General features: G+C 38.5%; 1 long non-coding RNA gene and 3 other non-coding genes across 15 annotated transcripts; all 4 read left to right on the plus strand.

Annotated features, from left to right (window-relative positions):
- Positions 1-173: 173 nt before the first annotated feature.
- Positions 174-245, plus strand: TRNAP-AGG (transfer RNA proline (anticodon AGG)). Its single transcript has one exon. It is a non-coding gene; the product is annotated as a tRNA-Pro (tRNA).
- A 248-nt stretch (positions 246-493) lies between these two features.
- On the plus strand, positions 494-565 carry TRNAP-AGG (transfer RNA proline (anticodon AGG)). Its single transcript has one exon. It is a non-coding gene; the product is annotated as a tRNA-Pro (tRNA).
- Positions 566-1,240: 675 nt separating this feature from the next.
- Positions 1,241-5,014, plus strand: LOC149649186 (uncharacterized). 12 transcript variants are annotated; one of them, XR_016371719.1, is made up of 10 exons: positions 1,241-1,362; positions 1,512-1,659; positions 1,738-1,976; positions 2,045-2,259; positions 2,323-2,491; positions 2,552-2,967; positions 3,186-3,326; positions 3,664-3,781; positions 3,843-3,945; positions 4,015-4,185. It is a non-coding gene; the product is annotated as an uncharacterized LOC149649186 (long non-coding RNA). The 12 variants fall into 12 exon arrangements; XR_016371720.1 differs by having other exon boundaries at positions 1,258-1,362; positions 1,580-1,659; XR_016371729.1 differs by lacking the exon at positions 1,241-1,362 and adding an exon at positions 4,227-5,014 and having other exon boundaries at positions 1,427-1,659; positions 4,015-4,126.
- A 2,728-nt stretch (positions 5,015-7,742) lies between these two features.
- Positions 7,743-7,813, plus strand: TRNAP-AGG (transfer RNA proline (anticodon AGG)). The gene has a single exon. It is a non-coding gene; the product is annotated as a tRNA-Pro (tRNA).
- The last annotated feature ends 5,220 nt before the right edge of the window (positions 7,814-13,033 follow it).

Consider the following 13,033-nt stretch of genomic DNA (forward strand, 5'->3'; position numbering starts at 1 on the left):
TAGTTACACACATGGTCCGTTTGTCTAGGGGTATGATACTCGATCAGGTTGCGAGTGGTCATGGGTTCAGATTCCGGATGAACCCGAGTTTTTGCAGAAGTAATTTAGTGACTATTTAAACGCAACTAACTACAGGGTAGACCTATGAGTTGAGCATGTTTAGTTACACTCATGGTCCGTTGGTCTAGGGGTATGATACTCGCTTAGGGTGCGAGTGGTCCGGGGTTCAAATCCCGGACGGACCCGAGTTTTTGCAAAAGTAAATTAGTGACTATTTTAATGCAACTAACTACAGGGTAGGCCTATGATTTGATCATGTTTAGTTCCACACATGGTCCGTTGGTCTAGGGTAATGATTCTCGCTTTGGGTGCGAGTGGTCCCGGGTTCCAATCCCGGACGGACCCGAGTTTATGCAGAAGAAATTTAGTGACTATTTAGAAGCAACTAACCACAGGGTAGGCCTATGAGTTGAGCATGTTTAGTTACACACATGGTCCGTTGGTCTAGGGGTATGATACTCGCTTAGGGTGCGAGTGGTCCCGGGTTCAAATCCCGGACGGGCCCGAGTTTTTGCAAAAGTAAATTAGTGACTATTTTAATGCAACTAACTTCAGGGTAGGCCTATGAGTTGAGCATGTTTAGTTACACACATGGTCCGTTGGTCTTGGGGTATGATACTCGCTTTGGGTGCGAGTGGTCCCGGGTTCAAATCCCGGACGGACCCGAGTTTTTGCAGAAGTAATGTAGTGACTATTTAAATGCAACTAACAACAAGGTAGGCCCACGAGTTTAGCATGTTTCAGTATCATTCATGGTCCGTTTGTCTAGGGGTATGATAATCGCTTCGGGTGTGAGTGGTCCCAGGTTCAAATGCCGGACGGACCCGAGTTTTTGCAGAAGTAATTTAGAGACTATTTAAATGCAACTAGTTAAATTGTAGGCTTTCGAGTTGAGCATGTTTTACTTACACACATGGGCCGTTTGTCTAGGGGTATGATACCATAGATATGTTAAAAGGGTAGATACACAATCCAATGGGAGGTCGACGCGGAAGGGGCAACGAGCAGACAGCCACTATTTTCTGGGGGTAGCCGTATAAAGCGACATCTATCGGTAAGTTTCGAAACTGAAATAGGTATTAAAGTCGTCATGATTGTGTGATGAACACTGATATCATTTTTGGTTTTTTTTTGCTCTGTTTTATCAAAAGTATAGAGATCATCATAAATCTGTATACTTTTGGTTTTATTTCTCTTTATTTAACAGCTGTGGATTATTTCTTTGTTATTATTATAATTACTCGCCTGGAATAAATAAAAAGTAATTATTAAATTGTAATAATCTGTACTCGTATAAGCAACGTAAGTGAATATTTTAATAAAAAAAATTATTTTATTGGCCAAGGCCTTAGTGGTTTAGGTGCCGTTGTAGTGGTTGGTTTTGGTTACTGGCCTTGAAATAAAATTAACTTTGACAGTTTATGCCTGATGGCTTGGCCTTTCAACTCCAGATTTTTATCCTTAGCCAATTTGTGAAGCCTGACTTTGCAGTACAAGTTAATAGTTTTTTTAATTAAAGTGGTGGCATGGTGCTCAATACCCACTTCAGCATCAAACATGTGCTCATGTAGATCGGGGAAAATATCCATTCCTACAATTGTTCGTAGAACAGCAAGTTCAATGGCCAAAGTTATGTTTTTGCATGGCATAGAAACTGATACATTTTGACGGATGCAGGACTCCGTTAAACGACAAAGCTGAAAAACACTTTTTGATGGTCTATGCAACCCACCATTGTCTTTCAGTTGCGTAAACCGCGAATGCATATTAAAAGCATAATTATGCTCGTTTGGGGGCTCTTCGAGTGCCTGGAGACAGGTTTTGCAGCTTATGACTTTGCAAAGACGCGATACCACAAAGCCAGCAATGTAGAAAACTGAATTTTCTCGGAAAATGGATGAATTTTCTTGTTGAATGTAAAATTCTTTAATTTCATCATCTTCTTGATTTTGAAATTCTTCTACTGTTGACGCTTCCATTTCAGTGTCATATTCCGGGTAACGGCGAACATTGCAAAGTCTGGGGATTTCAGTCTCGTCAAGAGCAGTTACATTTCCGGTTAAAGTAGGAGTAAGGCGAGTCGCTAAAGATCTTTTGTAAGCGCCTTCAAACTGTTTTGTTGTTGGATTATTATTCCAGCCTCCTTTTCCACGAATTGTGTTGAAAAATAATTCCAAGTGGTCTTGGGAAAATTTGTAGGTAAGTAAATAACTTTAAGGAAGGAAACATTTGGTTAGTTTTGCATTTAAATGATTAATGTAGATGTTTTCATCTTCATGTGCTATTGCTTACTCTAATTGAGGCATTTCTGGCATGAGGTGTTTTTCTGATATTGCCAGGATGCTGGTGATTGAAATAGCTAACCCTAATGGGCCAGTCTTCCTTTTGCCTTTAACGAGAAGATTTCCTTCCTCGTCTTTCAAGTTTAAAAGTAATTCTTTAGTTTGTTCTAAAGATTTTCTGGTAAGCTCAAATTTATTTTTTCTAATAGGAGCTTTGTAGCCTTTAGCGAATGGAGACCGTGAGTTCAGGATATCAAAACATCTAAAGGCAATAATTAATTTGTGGGAATTATTGAAGGAATGTATACTTTTGTATGGATTAAGTACCTATCAATTGATTCTATAAATTTTACTGTCGCTTGACAACCTTGGAAATTTTGAGCCCCAGTCTCCTCCATGAAAGTTAGCGATTTAGCAACGGAGTTACTTAAAACTTGAACTGCTAGTTTAACTTTCATTTTTTGTGTTTTATAGTAGATGTGGAATTTGGTTAGTTTATTTCCAAGAGTTAACTGTTCCTTATTTTGTAAATTGTGAATAGATTTCACAAACTGCCAATCAATCACCTATTCCAAGAACTTAGAATTAGGACTTGCATAATTTCAATTTGTTAAACGGGGTCTGAGTATGTAGGGGTGGATTTTACTTTCAAGTTTTCGGCGGTGAACGTAAACCTAGAGGACAGGCGCGACTTCCTAAACCACTCAATGCACTGAGAAGGTTGGCAAAGTCGCGCGTGTTCGGTAGTTTTATGTTTACCGCCGAAAATTAGAATATTAAAGATCCCATGTTTCCTTCACCTCATCTGTTAAGCCATTGTAAATCTTTTTAAAATCGGCCCAGAGGTTACGCAGCAGCTTAATCATATGACACACATCCAGGATCAGGTAAATTATGTCGTCAGGATCTGAATTATTTCCTGGATTTGGAAAAGAAGGATTGAGAGCCTCGGGGTCCAAGTTTGCTCCCAGGATTTTTGCCATGGTAAGGTTACTGCTTAACCCATCACATACTAATGCGATGCATTTAATTCCCGTCTCAAAGATGCGACAAAAGCACTCTCTAACCAAGTTTGACAATAGCCAGCCTGGTGTACCGTGTACAAAAAAATAGCCCAAAGGAATTTTCCAGCTTCCATTCACGGCCACTAGCATAAACACCAAGGCAGATGAAGCTATAGTTTGTTCCTCTTGCGTATTGTCCGAGACCTTTCCGTAATTCACGAACCCAGTGAATTTATCCCCACACCACGCTACATGTTTTCTAATAGACATTTCGTCTATGTCCAGAACGGCTAAGGTTGGATATTTATTTTGTTTAGCCATTTGACGAAGAAACTCGAAACTTTGGCTGGTAAAGCCAGGTTCTCCGTCGATCCTAGCAAACCACTGTCTGATGGTGTTTTCATGTGGTAGACAAAAATGATTACGCAAAAACTGGTAAGCTTTTGGCGAATAAAAGTGAAGGGTTAATGCGAATTGCTTTAACTCCTCTGAGTAGGGCCTTTTTCTCTGGTTGTTAGTTCCGAGTTCACTTAGTTCTTTGAATAGAGCTTTGGATGTAGTTGAAAACTTTTCATTGATGTTAACAAGATGCTCTTTAAGTAAAAACTTTTGGTCTTCCAACTCTCTTAGCAACTCTTGTAAATTTGTAATTTTTTGTTCCCGTCTAGCGAGTTTCTCAGCGGCTCTTCTGAATTTTTTGGCAAGATTTTGGTTCTTTTCCTCCAAAAATTTAACCTTTCTTTTTAGTGTTTTAACAAAACTTTCCGGGTCTCCACTATGGTAAGAATGATCCAACTATACAAAAATAATCAATTGCTTTTTAACTATATAAATAAATGCTGCTTTTTATATTTATGTTAATATGTCTGTTTATTGTTAGAGTACAGACAATAGCAATACCGAAAACGTACCATAACATCATCTCGTTCACCAGACGTATTTGAAGCGGTGCTGTTTTCAAGACTAGAGTAATCCGATGTAGCGTCGTAGGGATCCGCTGTTTCTCCAGAAATACTTACAGTGCAATCATCCAAGTGCTTATTTTCAGTGCCCTGATAAAAGTTACCGTTTTTGCTCCGATTGTTTGTTAGAAATAATTTGCCGCGATATATACCGAAATTGGAATATTTTCGAGTTCCGAGTGCGATAAATTAACCGGTTCGCCGCCTGGTAAGGTCTGATCTAATTCGCGACAGTCGCGAGTCATTTCCAGAACCGATTGTGAGCTCGAGCTAATACTAATGTTACTTTCTATTTCAAACTCTTTGAGAAACGATCTTTCATCCGGAACTTGAACATCAGCGGGTTTATTCTCGTTCCTAACGGGATTATCAACATCAAGTGACGTATCTTTTTTACCATAAGATTTCTGTAATGAATATTTTTAAGTTTATGTGCTACTAGAGAACTTCTTCCTCTTTGAACCACCGAGTCTCTACTACCGAACCGTATTTCTCTAGATTAACTAGGGTAATTAATCAAGAATATGTCTAATTAAAACCGCTAAAACCAGAGAAATTCTGCTCGAGTGCAATGAATACTCAATGCTAAAACCTACGCGTGATGCTCCGTGGTCAAAATTCAAAGTAAGACTGTCGCCGTGTATTTCTTTTTCAACTTTGTGCAAGTTCTTAGAGACAAATAAAATAATTATTATAAAACTCTTAATTGTTCCTATTTTTTTTTAATAATGAACCTTCGATGGAAACGCGTTTTAATTAAGGCACCGTTTGCCATTTTGTAGTTGAATTTCACTTTCTAAGAAATGCTGACTACAAACGTAATCACTCTTAGAAGGGACCCAATTTTCACGGTTTATGGTTTGTACCCACTTTTGGAGTAAATCAGGCTTAGAAAACGGAAACCTACACTTTCAGGAATGATATGCAAATTTTTACACCATATTTAAGTAAGGGAGAATATTAATCATACCTATGAAACGATAGTACGTTTGAGGTACCTGAAATGTTTCGACAATGTTTGAACGCGCAGTTCTTAACCATTTTTAGATTTGAAACAAGAAATCAACAGGGGAAATACTTATAACATTTATTCAATTGAATGTTAAACCCAGAAAAAAGTTTCTTTAGAAAAACATTTATTCCAAGTAAATGATACACCTTCCAAGTTTGAAAAAATATTAAGCCTAATTTAGATTTCGCGCCATTTCCCACGTGATTTATTTGCCACCACTTTAGTTTGTCTCCGATAGATGGCGTTTTATACGGCTACCCCCAGAAAATAGCGGCTGTCTGCTCGTTGCCCCTTCCGTGTTTTTTTCGTTAAGCCTAAGCCAGCGAAGTGGATCTAGACCCTTTATAGTTTTACTATATCTATGTATGATACTCGCTCAGGTTGCGAGTGGTCATGGGTTCAGATCCCGGATGAACCCGAGTTTTTGCAGAAGTAATTTAGTGACTATTTAAACGCAACTATCTACAGGGTAGACCTATGAGTTGAGCATATTTAGTTACACATGGTCCATTGGTCTAGGGGTATGATACTCGCTCAGGTTGCGAATGGTCCCGGGTTCAAATCCCGGACGGACCCGAGTTTTTGCAGAAGTAATTAAGTGTCTATTTAAATGCAACTAACTACAGGGTAGGTCTATCAGTTGAGCATGTTTAGTTACACACATGGTCCGTTTGTCTAGGGGTATGATACTCGCTTAGGGTGTGAGTGGTCACGAGATAAAATCCCGACGGACCCGAGTTTTTGCCGAAGTAATTTAGTGACTATTTAAAAGCAACTAACCACAGGGTAGGCCTATGAGTTGAGCATGTTTTGTTACACACATGGTCCGTTGGTCTAGGGGTATGATACTCGCTTTGGGTGCGAGTGGGCCCCGGTTCAAATCCCGGACGGACCCGAGTTTTTGCAGAAGTAATTTAGTGACTATTTAAATGCAACTAGTTAAATTGTAGGCTTTCGAGTTGAGCATGTTTTACTTACACACATGGGCCGTTTGTCTAGGGGTATGATACTCGCTCAGGCTGCGAGTGGTCCTGGGTTCAGATCCCGGATGAACCCGAGTTTTCGCAGAAGTAATTAAGAGACTATTTAAATGCAACTAACAACAAGGTAGGCCTATGAGTTGAGCATATTTAGTTACAGACATGGTCCGTTGGTGTAGGTGTATGATACTCGCTTAGGGTGTGAGTGGTCCCGAGATAAAATCCCGACGGACCCGTGTTTTTGCCGAAGTAATTTAGTGACTATTTAAAAGCAACTAACCACAGGGTAGGACTATGAGTTGAGCATGTTTAGTTACACACATGGTCCTTTGGTTTAGGGGTATGATACTCGCTTTGAGTGCGAGTGGTTCCGGGTTCAAATCCCGGACGGACCCGAGTATATGCAGAAGTAATTAAGTGTCTATTTAAATGCAACTAACTACTGGGTAGGTCTATGAGTTGAGCATGTTTAGTTACACACATGGTCCGTTTGTCTAGGGGTATGATACTCGCTTAGGGTGTGAGTGGTCACGAGATAAAATCCCGACGGACCCGAGTTTTTGCCGAAGTAATTTAGTGACTATTTAAAAGCAACTAACCACAGGGTAGGCCTATGAGTTGAGCATGATTTGTTACACACATGGTCCGTTGGTCTAGGGGTATGATACTCGCTTTGGGTGCGAGTGGGCACCGGTTCAAATCCCGGACGGACCCGAGTTTTTGCAGAAATAATTTAGTGACTATTTAAATGCAACTAACAACAAGGTAGGCCCAAGAGTTTAGCATGTTTCAGTATCATTCATGGTACGTTGTTCTAGGGGTATGATACTCGCTTAGGGTGCAAGTAGTCCCGGGTTCAAAACCCGGACGGACCCGAGTTTTTGCAGAAGTAATTTAGTGACTATTTAAATGCAACTAGTTAAATTGTAGGCTTTCGAGTTGAGCATGTTTTACTTACACACATGGGTCGTTTGTCTAAGGGTATGATACTCGCTCAGGCTGCGAGTGGTCCTGGGTTCTGATCCCGGATGAACCCGAGTTTTTGCAGAAGTAATTAAGAGACTATTTAAATGCAACTAACAACAACGTAGGCCTATGAGTTGAGCATGTTTAGTTACACACATGGTACGTTGGTCTAGGGGTATGATACTTTTTCGGGTGTGAGTGGTCCCGGGTTCAAATCCCGGACGGACCCGAGTTTATGCAGAAGCAATTTAGTGACTATTTAAATGCAACTAACTACAGGGTAGGCCAATGAGTTGAGCATATTTAGTTACAGACATGGTCCGTTGGTGTAGGTGTATGATACTCGCTTAGGGTGTGAGTGGTCCCGAGATAAAATCCCGACGGACCCGTGTTTTTGCCGAAGTAATTTAGTGACTATTTAAAAGCAACTAACCACAGGGTAGGACTATGAGTTGAGCATGTTTAGTTACACACATGGTCCGTTGGTCTAGGGTATGATACTCGCTTAGGGTGCGAGTGGTCCCGGGTTCAAATCCCGGACGGGCCCGAGTTTTTGCAAAAGTAAATTAGTGACTATTTTAATGCAACTAACTTCAGGGTAGGTCTATGAGTTGAGCATGAGTTAATCAAAGAGACACGCTCTTGTGACCGAAATGGAAGAAGAAAATCTAATAGAATCCCCGAGAAAAAAAAAACAAAAAATAGAAGACGTTAAAGTAACGTCTTTACAAGATATCGCTATAAAAAATTTGATGGATGTTTTTAAATATAAGTTTCATAATGAAAGATATTTTAATTTTAACGACGTAAAAAATTTCACACCGAAAACTTTTTGGGGACAAATACAATCAGTCTTTTTTAAAGCCGCCGAAGTAGAGAAGTATCGTCCAGCTGGAACTTTCGAAGATTTGGATATAAGTATATCAAAATCGCCTATAGAGAGAGAAATAGTGTTCGACGAATTCAGTCAATGAAAAACATATAGCTATTTATCAAAAAATTTTCAGTTATTAAAGTGTACAAGAATATTTTTTGAAGATTTATAAATTTTATCACGGGTGAATTTTTCCTCTCCCGTGTCTGTCTGTTTGTGTTTGTCACGGTGTTCCCAGTTGGCAAATCGGAGCAAACGTATAATGACTACGGTATAAAAACATCTTTCCGGACTTATCCTTTTTTAGGCAAGTAACCGTTTCTATAACTTTCTTTGATATAACTTCATCAATGGTCAGGTCAAGGTATTTCGCCTTGGATAATGTTTTGATTTCAATTAGGCAAAATTCTTCTACTTCTTCGTCATAAATTAACCCATCGGGGGAAGTACCTAGAAATGGCATTCCTGGATTTACCACTAGGCCAACTTTAAATTATTTAACTTCGTCTTTTTTAAAGACAATATCTTTTTAAAGATGTAGCTTCATTTTCTGAACCCTCTCTCACATATTTCAAATTGCTGATATCAGTAGCCTCTCTCACAGTCTCCACAAACATACGTCTTACTTGCACCCTCCTTTTAACTGTAGATCCAAAATGGGGAGCAGTCACTCATTTTTCTTTCAGCAGACCATAGTTGGCAAGCTCCTTGCCCTCTAGTGTTTCTTATAGTTTTGTCGCTTCTTCATCCGTAATTTTAATTGATTCAGGAAGATTTAAAGGTACAACCTACATTTTATAGGTAAACCTATCCTCACAGCTTTGAGACTGTGGTTTTGTTTTTGGTCCCTCTATGCTTTCAGAGCAGATAATGGGGATATAGTCTGAGGGTACAAAGTTTTCATCCTGTAAAATGCGTTGCAACTTGGAACGCTTGTTAAGAGACTTGAAATCGAATTCTACTTTTTAAAACAGTTTCTTATCTTCCACAATCGATTTTTTTGGCAAAGACAAATAATTGGAAACGCAACGTTTCCGTGAACGTCGCTTTGTTTTTGGCTTGTTCGCGGTTCGTTTTAAAAAATTGAAAACGCTAAATTTAGTTGTTGACAAGTAGCTCTTGACATTCAGCTTCCCCCATTTTTCACCATTTTTATTGAGCGAAACATCATTTGCAATCCAAAAGAAACCATAGAGTTGCCGCAACATGACAACGTACTTCCCTTGATCAAACTTGCATTCACATAGTCCTTTTATAATGTCTCCATCATTTGCATTTATTACGATGTGCACATTGTAAATCTTTTGAGCCGTACAGGAAGCGTGAACCTTTGATTTCGCACGGCTAACTGATTTATGTTGGTCATGTGAAACTAAATCTTTAGTAACTTTCCGAGCTTTAAACATTCGATATCCTTTGACTTTACGTTTGTCGGATTTCCGTGAAACACGATGCTTGTGAATTATTTCATCTGTCATTAAAACTGGACGTATTAGACTTAAATTGTTTTGTCCAATTTCCCTTAGGAATATTGTGCTATTCACTCGTTATGTTGGAAAGTGGTCTGTAAGTAAATAAATTTTACACTTAAGCCTTGGCTAAAAGAGAAGAATCTAAGGTTTGCATTAAAAAACATAGATATTTTCTTGCGTTTTTACACCTACAGTGTCCATTTGTAGTTCCTTTCTTCTTCTAAAACGCTTCTTTTAAATATTTGAGCCTTTTTCTTTAAATTTACCTTTTAATTTGTCATATATAACCTAGAAACAACCACTAACGACAGTTTCTCCGCCATGATATCTGAGAAAATCTGACACTAAAATTCTGCCCCTGCACATATCTAAGCGAACCAATAAGATCACCCCTCATTCTTGAAAGACCGGTTCAGAAACTCGTATGGCCGTTGTAAATGTTTAATAAATTTATTTATTAGGTGTAAATAATAAAAACATTTAATATTTTTTTAGTTTAAAAACTGCATATGGCAAACTTTTGTCAACCTAGATGACTCTAAGGGGTATGAAACTCCGCCAAAGATTCAGATACATGCAGAAGGGCCCAAATAGAAAAAAATTAAATAAAATGAAGAAACGCCAAATACAGAAGTATGGAAACGAATGACACTACAAACAGGAATTCATGCCTTGGCTCAAACCTGACCTCAACGATGCTATAAAAGCTAAATCTACCTTCTGCGATGTCTCGTTTTTGGCTAAACTTCAAGTTATAAAAATCATTTGGCCAGAACAAAACACACTGAAAAGCTTAAAGATGCAAAATCTGTCGGTAAAAACCTGGTGTATATTAAAAGGAATGAGAGAAATTCCATTCCTCACTCAGTTAAAAGTGCGAAATTGAAAATCTGTGGTTTTATCGTCGAACACAAAATAGCCCTTCAAACTGTTGACCATTAAACAGAACTCATGATTCAAAAAAAGCTTAAGAGATGCGATTGACTCTGTTGCTAGTTGGTTCAAACAATTATGCCCTGGTATTTTCATTATGAAATATAATTGCCATTCACTCGCTTTTCGCGCTAGTGCGGCTTGCAAGAAACTTCCCCGTCGGTGTGAAGACCTAGCAAGAAACATCCACAATTTTCTTAAACATAGTCACAACCACTTAGCTGAATTAAAACAGTTTCAAGAAATTTTGGATATACCGGTGCACAAGATTTTGCATCCGTCTCAAACGAGATGGTTATCACTCATTGCTGTTGTTTTACGAATTTTAGATTAATGGGAGCCATTGAAATTTTTATTTTCAAATATGTGGAACGGCGAAAAGCTTTTTATTGCGGAGGAAATGTACAAAAGGTTCTATGATTCCAGCGTGAAACTTTACTTCATGTTTTTAAAGTGGGTATTGCCAAAATTTACTGGCCTTAATGAGAATTTTCTACTTCGTGTTTTTAAATAGGGTATTGCCAAAATTTACGGGCCTTAATGAGTATTTTCAGTCAGCTAGAGTTGTAATAGTAGAACTTAAAGAAAAAATGTGACAAGCTACAAAGATCTCCTAATAATCTTTACGGACAGATTATATGTGACCTCAACTGATTTAAACGCGTTAGATGTATCTAACAAATCAAAATACTTTCCCCCTTCAACAAATATATTTGGGTGTGAAAGTTTTGACTGAATTGAGCAACCAAAGATTACAAAGTTGACAAGGTTTGCAACAAATACAGAATGATTTTCTCAATAGATGTAAGGAGGTTCTTAATAGAAGGCTGCCAACAAATGAAAAACCGGTATGATTTCAATGACCCGATCCTGACGAAAGTGTCTGTTTTTGCTCCAATTTCTGCAATTGATGGCATAGTTCCTTCATTGCTTTCGTTGGCCTCGCAACTACCCAGGATTATTAAACAAGATCAGCTTCTTAAGTTAAACGATGAATTTCGGTACCTGTCTTTATGTGCAATTCCAGATGAAATTAAAACCACTAAGGAAGTCGACGTCTTTCGGAACAAAGTTTTACAAATGGAAGATAAGACTAGAAAGAAACGTTTTGATGTTGTAGGTAACTTTGCGCTCCATGTGTTTTCGCTACCTCATTCAAACGCTGATTGTGAACGAGTATTTAGTAAAGTTAATTTGACTAAAACGGAATCAAGAAACAAATTAATAAAATCGCTCGTAAATCTAATCTAATCTAATCTAACCTTTGTCAATGAAGGGATTTCGGATTTCCACACTAAGCCTGTGGCTTGTATACAGGTGAGTCCCTTTATGGATTAGTAGCCAATGTGTTGCTGAAACAGTAAGCTGTGTAAAATTCGAGCCTACCAAAAAATATTTACAACCGGGATATATACAACTGATGTTGCGACCCAGTCTCCAAAATAAATAATCTTATGATCAATTGTAAAAATACCTTGTTAGATCAAAAAAATGTTATTTTTTTACTATTTGTTTAGTTTATGATAAAACCTTAAACGCCGGTATAAATAGCTAAACATTTATCATGTCTCCGATATTTAATTTAATTTGTACTTGAGAATTTGACGACCAATGCTAATAAATTCATTTGAATTTCTTTAAGTAAACGTACTTTGAGTTATTTGGGAAGATAGTCTCGACATTTCTTGGTGCCGAAACTCGGGAAAGGAGCTAAATCGAGTAGAAACTAGTCGCGTTAATTACCGTGAGAGTTAAAGTTCGGGACATGGAAAAGCAGAAGTTAATCAAAGCAAGAACAGCCCTCAAAGGTCGGACTGATACACTTCTGGATAAGATTAACTTTGATCTCAACTTAGAGGAGACTGACTGCAAGAAGCTAGAGAAGTTCCACGGTCAACTAGAAGACAAACGGAAGAAACTGACCGAGACCCACGAGAAGATCTTGGAACTGATAGCAGTCGGCGAGGACGAGGAGATAGCTGGAGAAGTCGACTCCGCCGAAGAATATGATGAGAAAATCCAGGAAGTGAATCGAGACATCTTAAATCATCTAGGAATTGAAAGCGCCGTATCTTCAAGAAGGAATTCCACCCAGAGCAGAGACGAGCCAGGAAGAATCTCAGTCAAGTAACCACGTCTAACTATCCAGAAGTTCAGCGGCGAATTCACGCAATGGCAAACATTCTGGAGTCTGTTTAGTACATCGATTGACGAGAACAAAGCCTTGGCCAAAACGGATAAATTCAGTTACCTCCGTTTATATTTGGAGGGACCCGCACTCACAGCAGTAGGAGCGTATTCGTTGTCCGATGAGAACCATAATCATGCCACACTGAGAGAAAAATTTACTGCTGAAATAACTGGAATATCCTGGCAGTAGTGAAGCCAGGACTTCCCAGTGAATTTTAAAGAAGTTCCAGTAAACCGAAATTACAGGATAATTCAGTTTTTTTACACCAAAATTATTTGTAATTTTTACAGGATGATA

The sequence above is a fragment of the Phalangium opilio genome, unplaced genomic scaffold (genome assembly GCF_054372755.1).
Source record: "Phalangium opilio isolate 3A_F unplaced genomic scaffold, DU_Popi_V2 ptg000088l_1, whole genome shotgun sequence".
NCBI lineage: Eukaryota > Metazoa > Arthropoda > Arachnida > Opiliones > Phalangiidae > Phalangium > Phalangium opilio.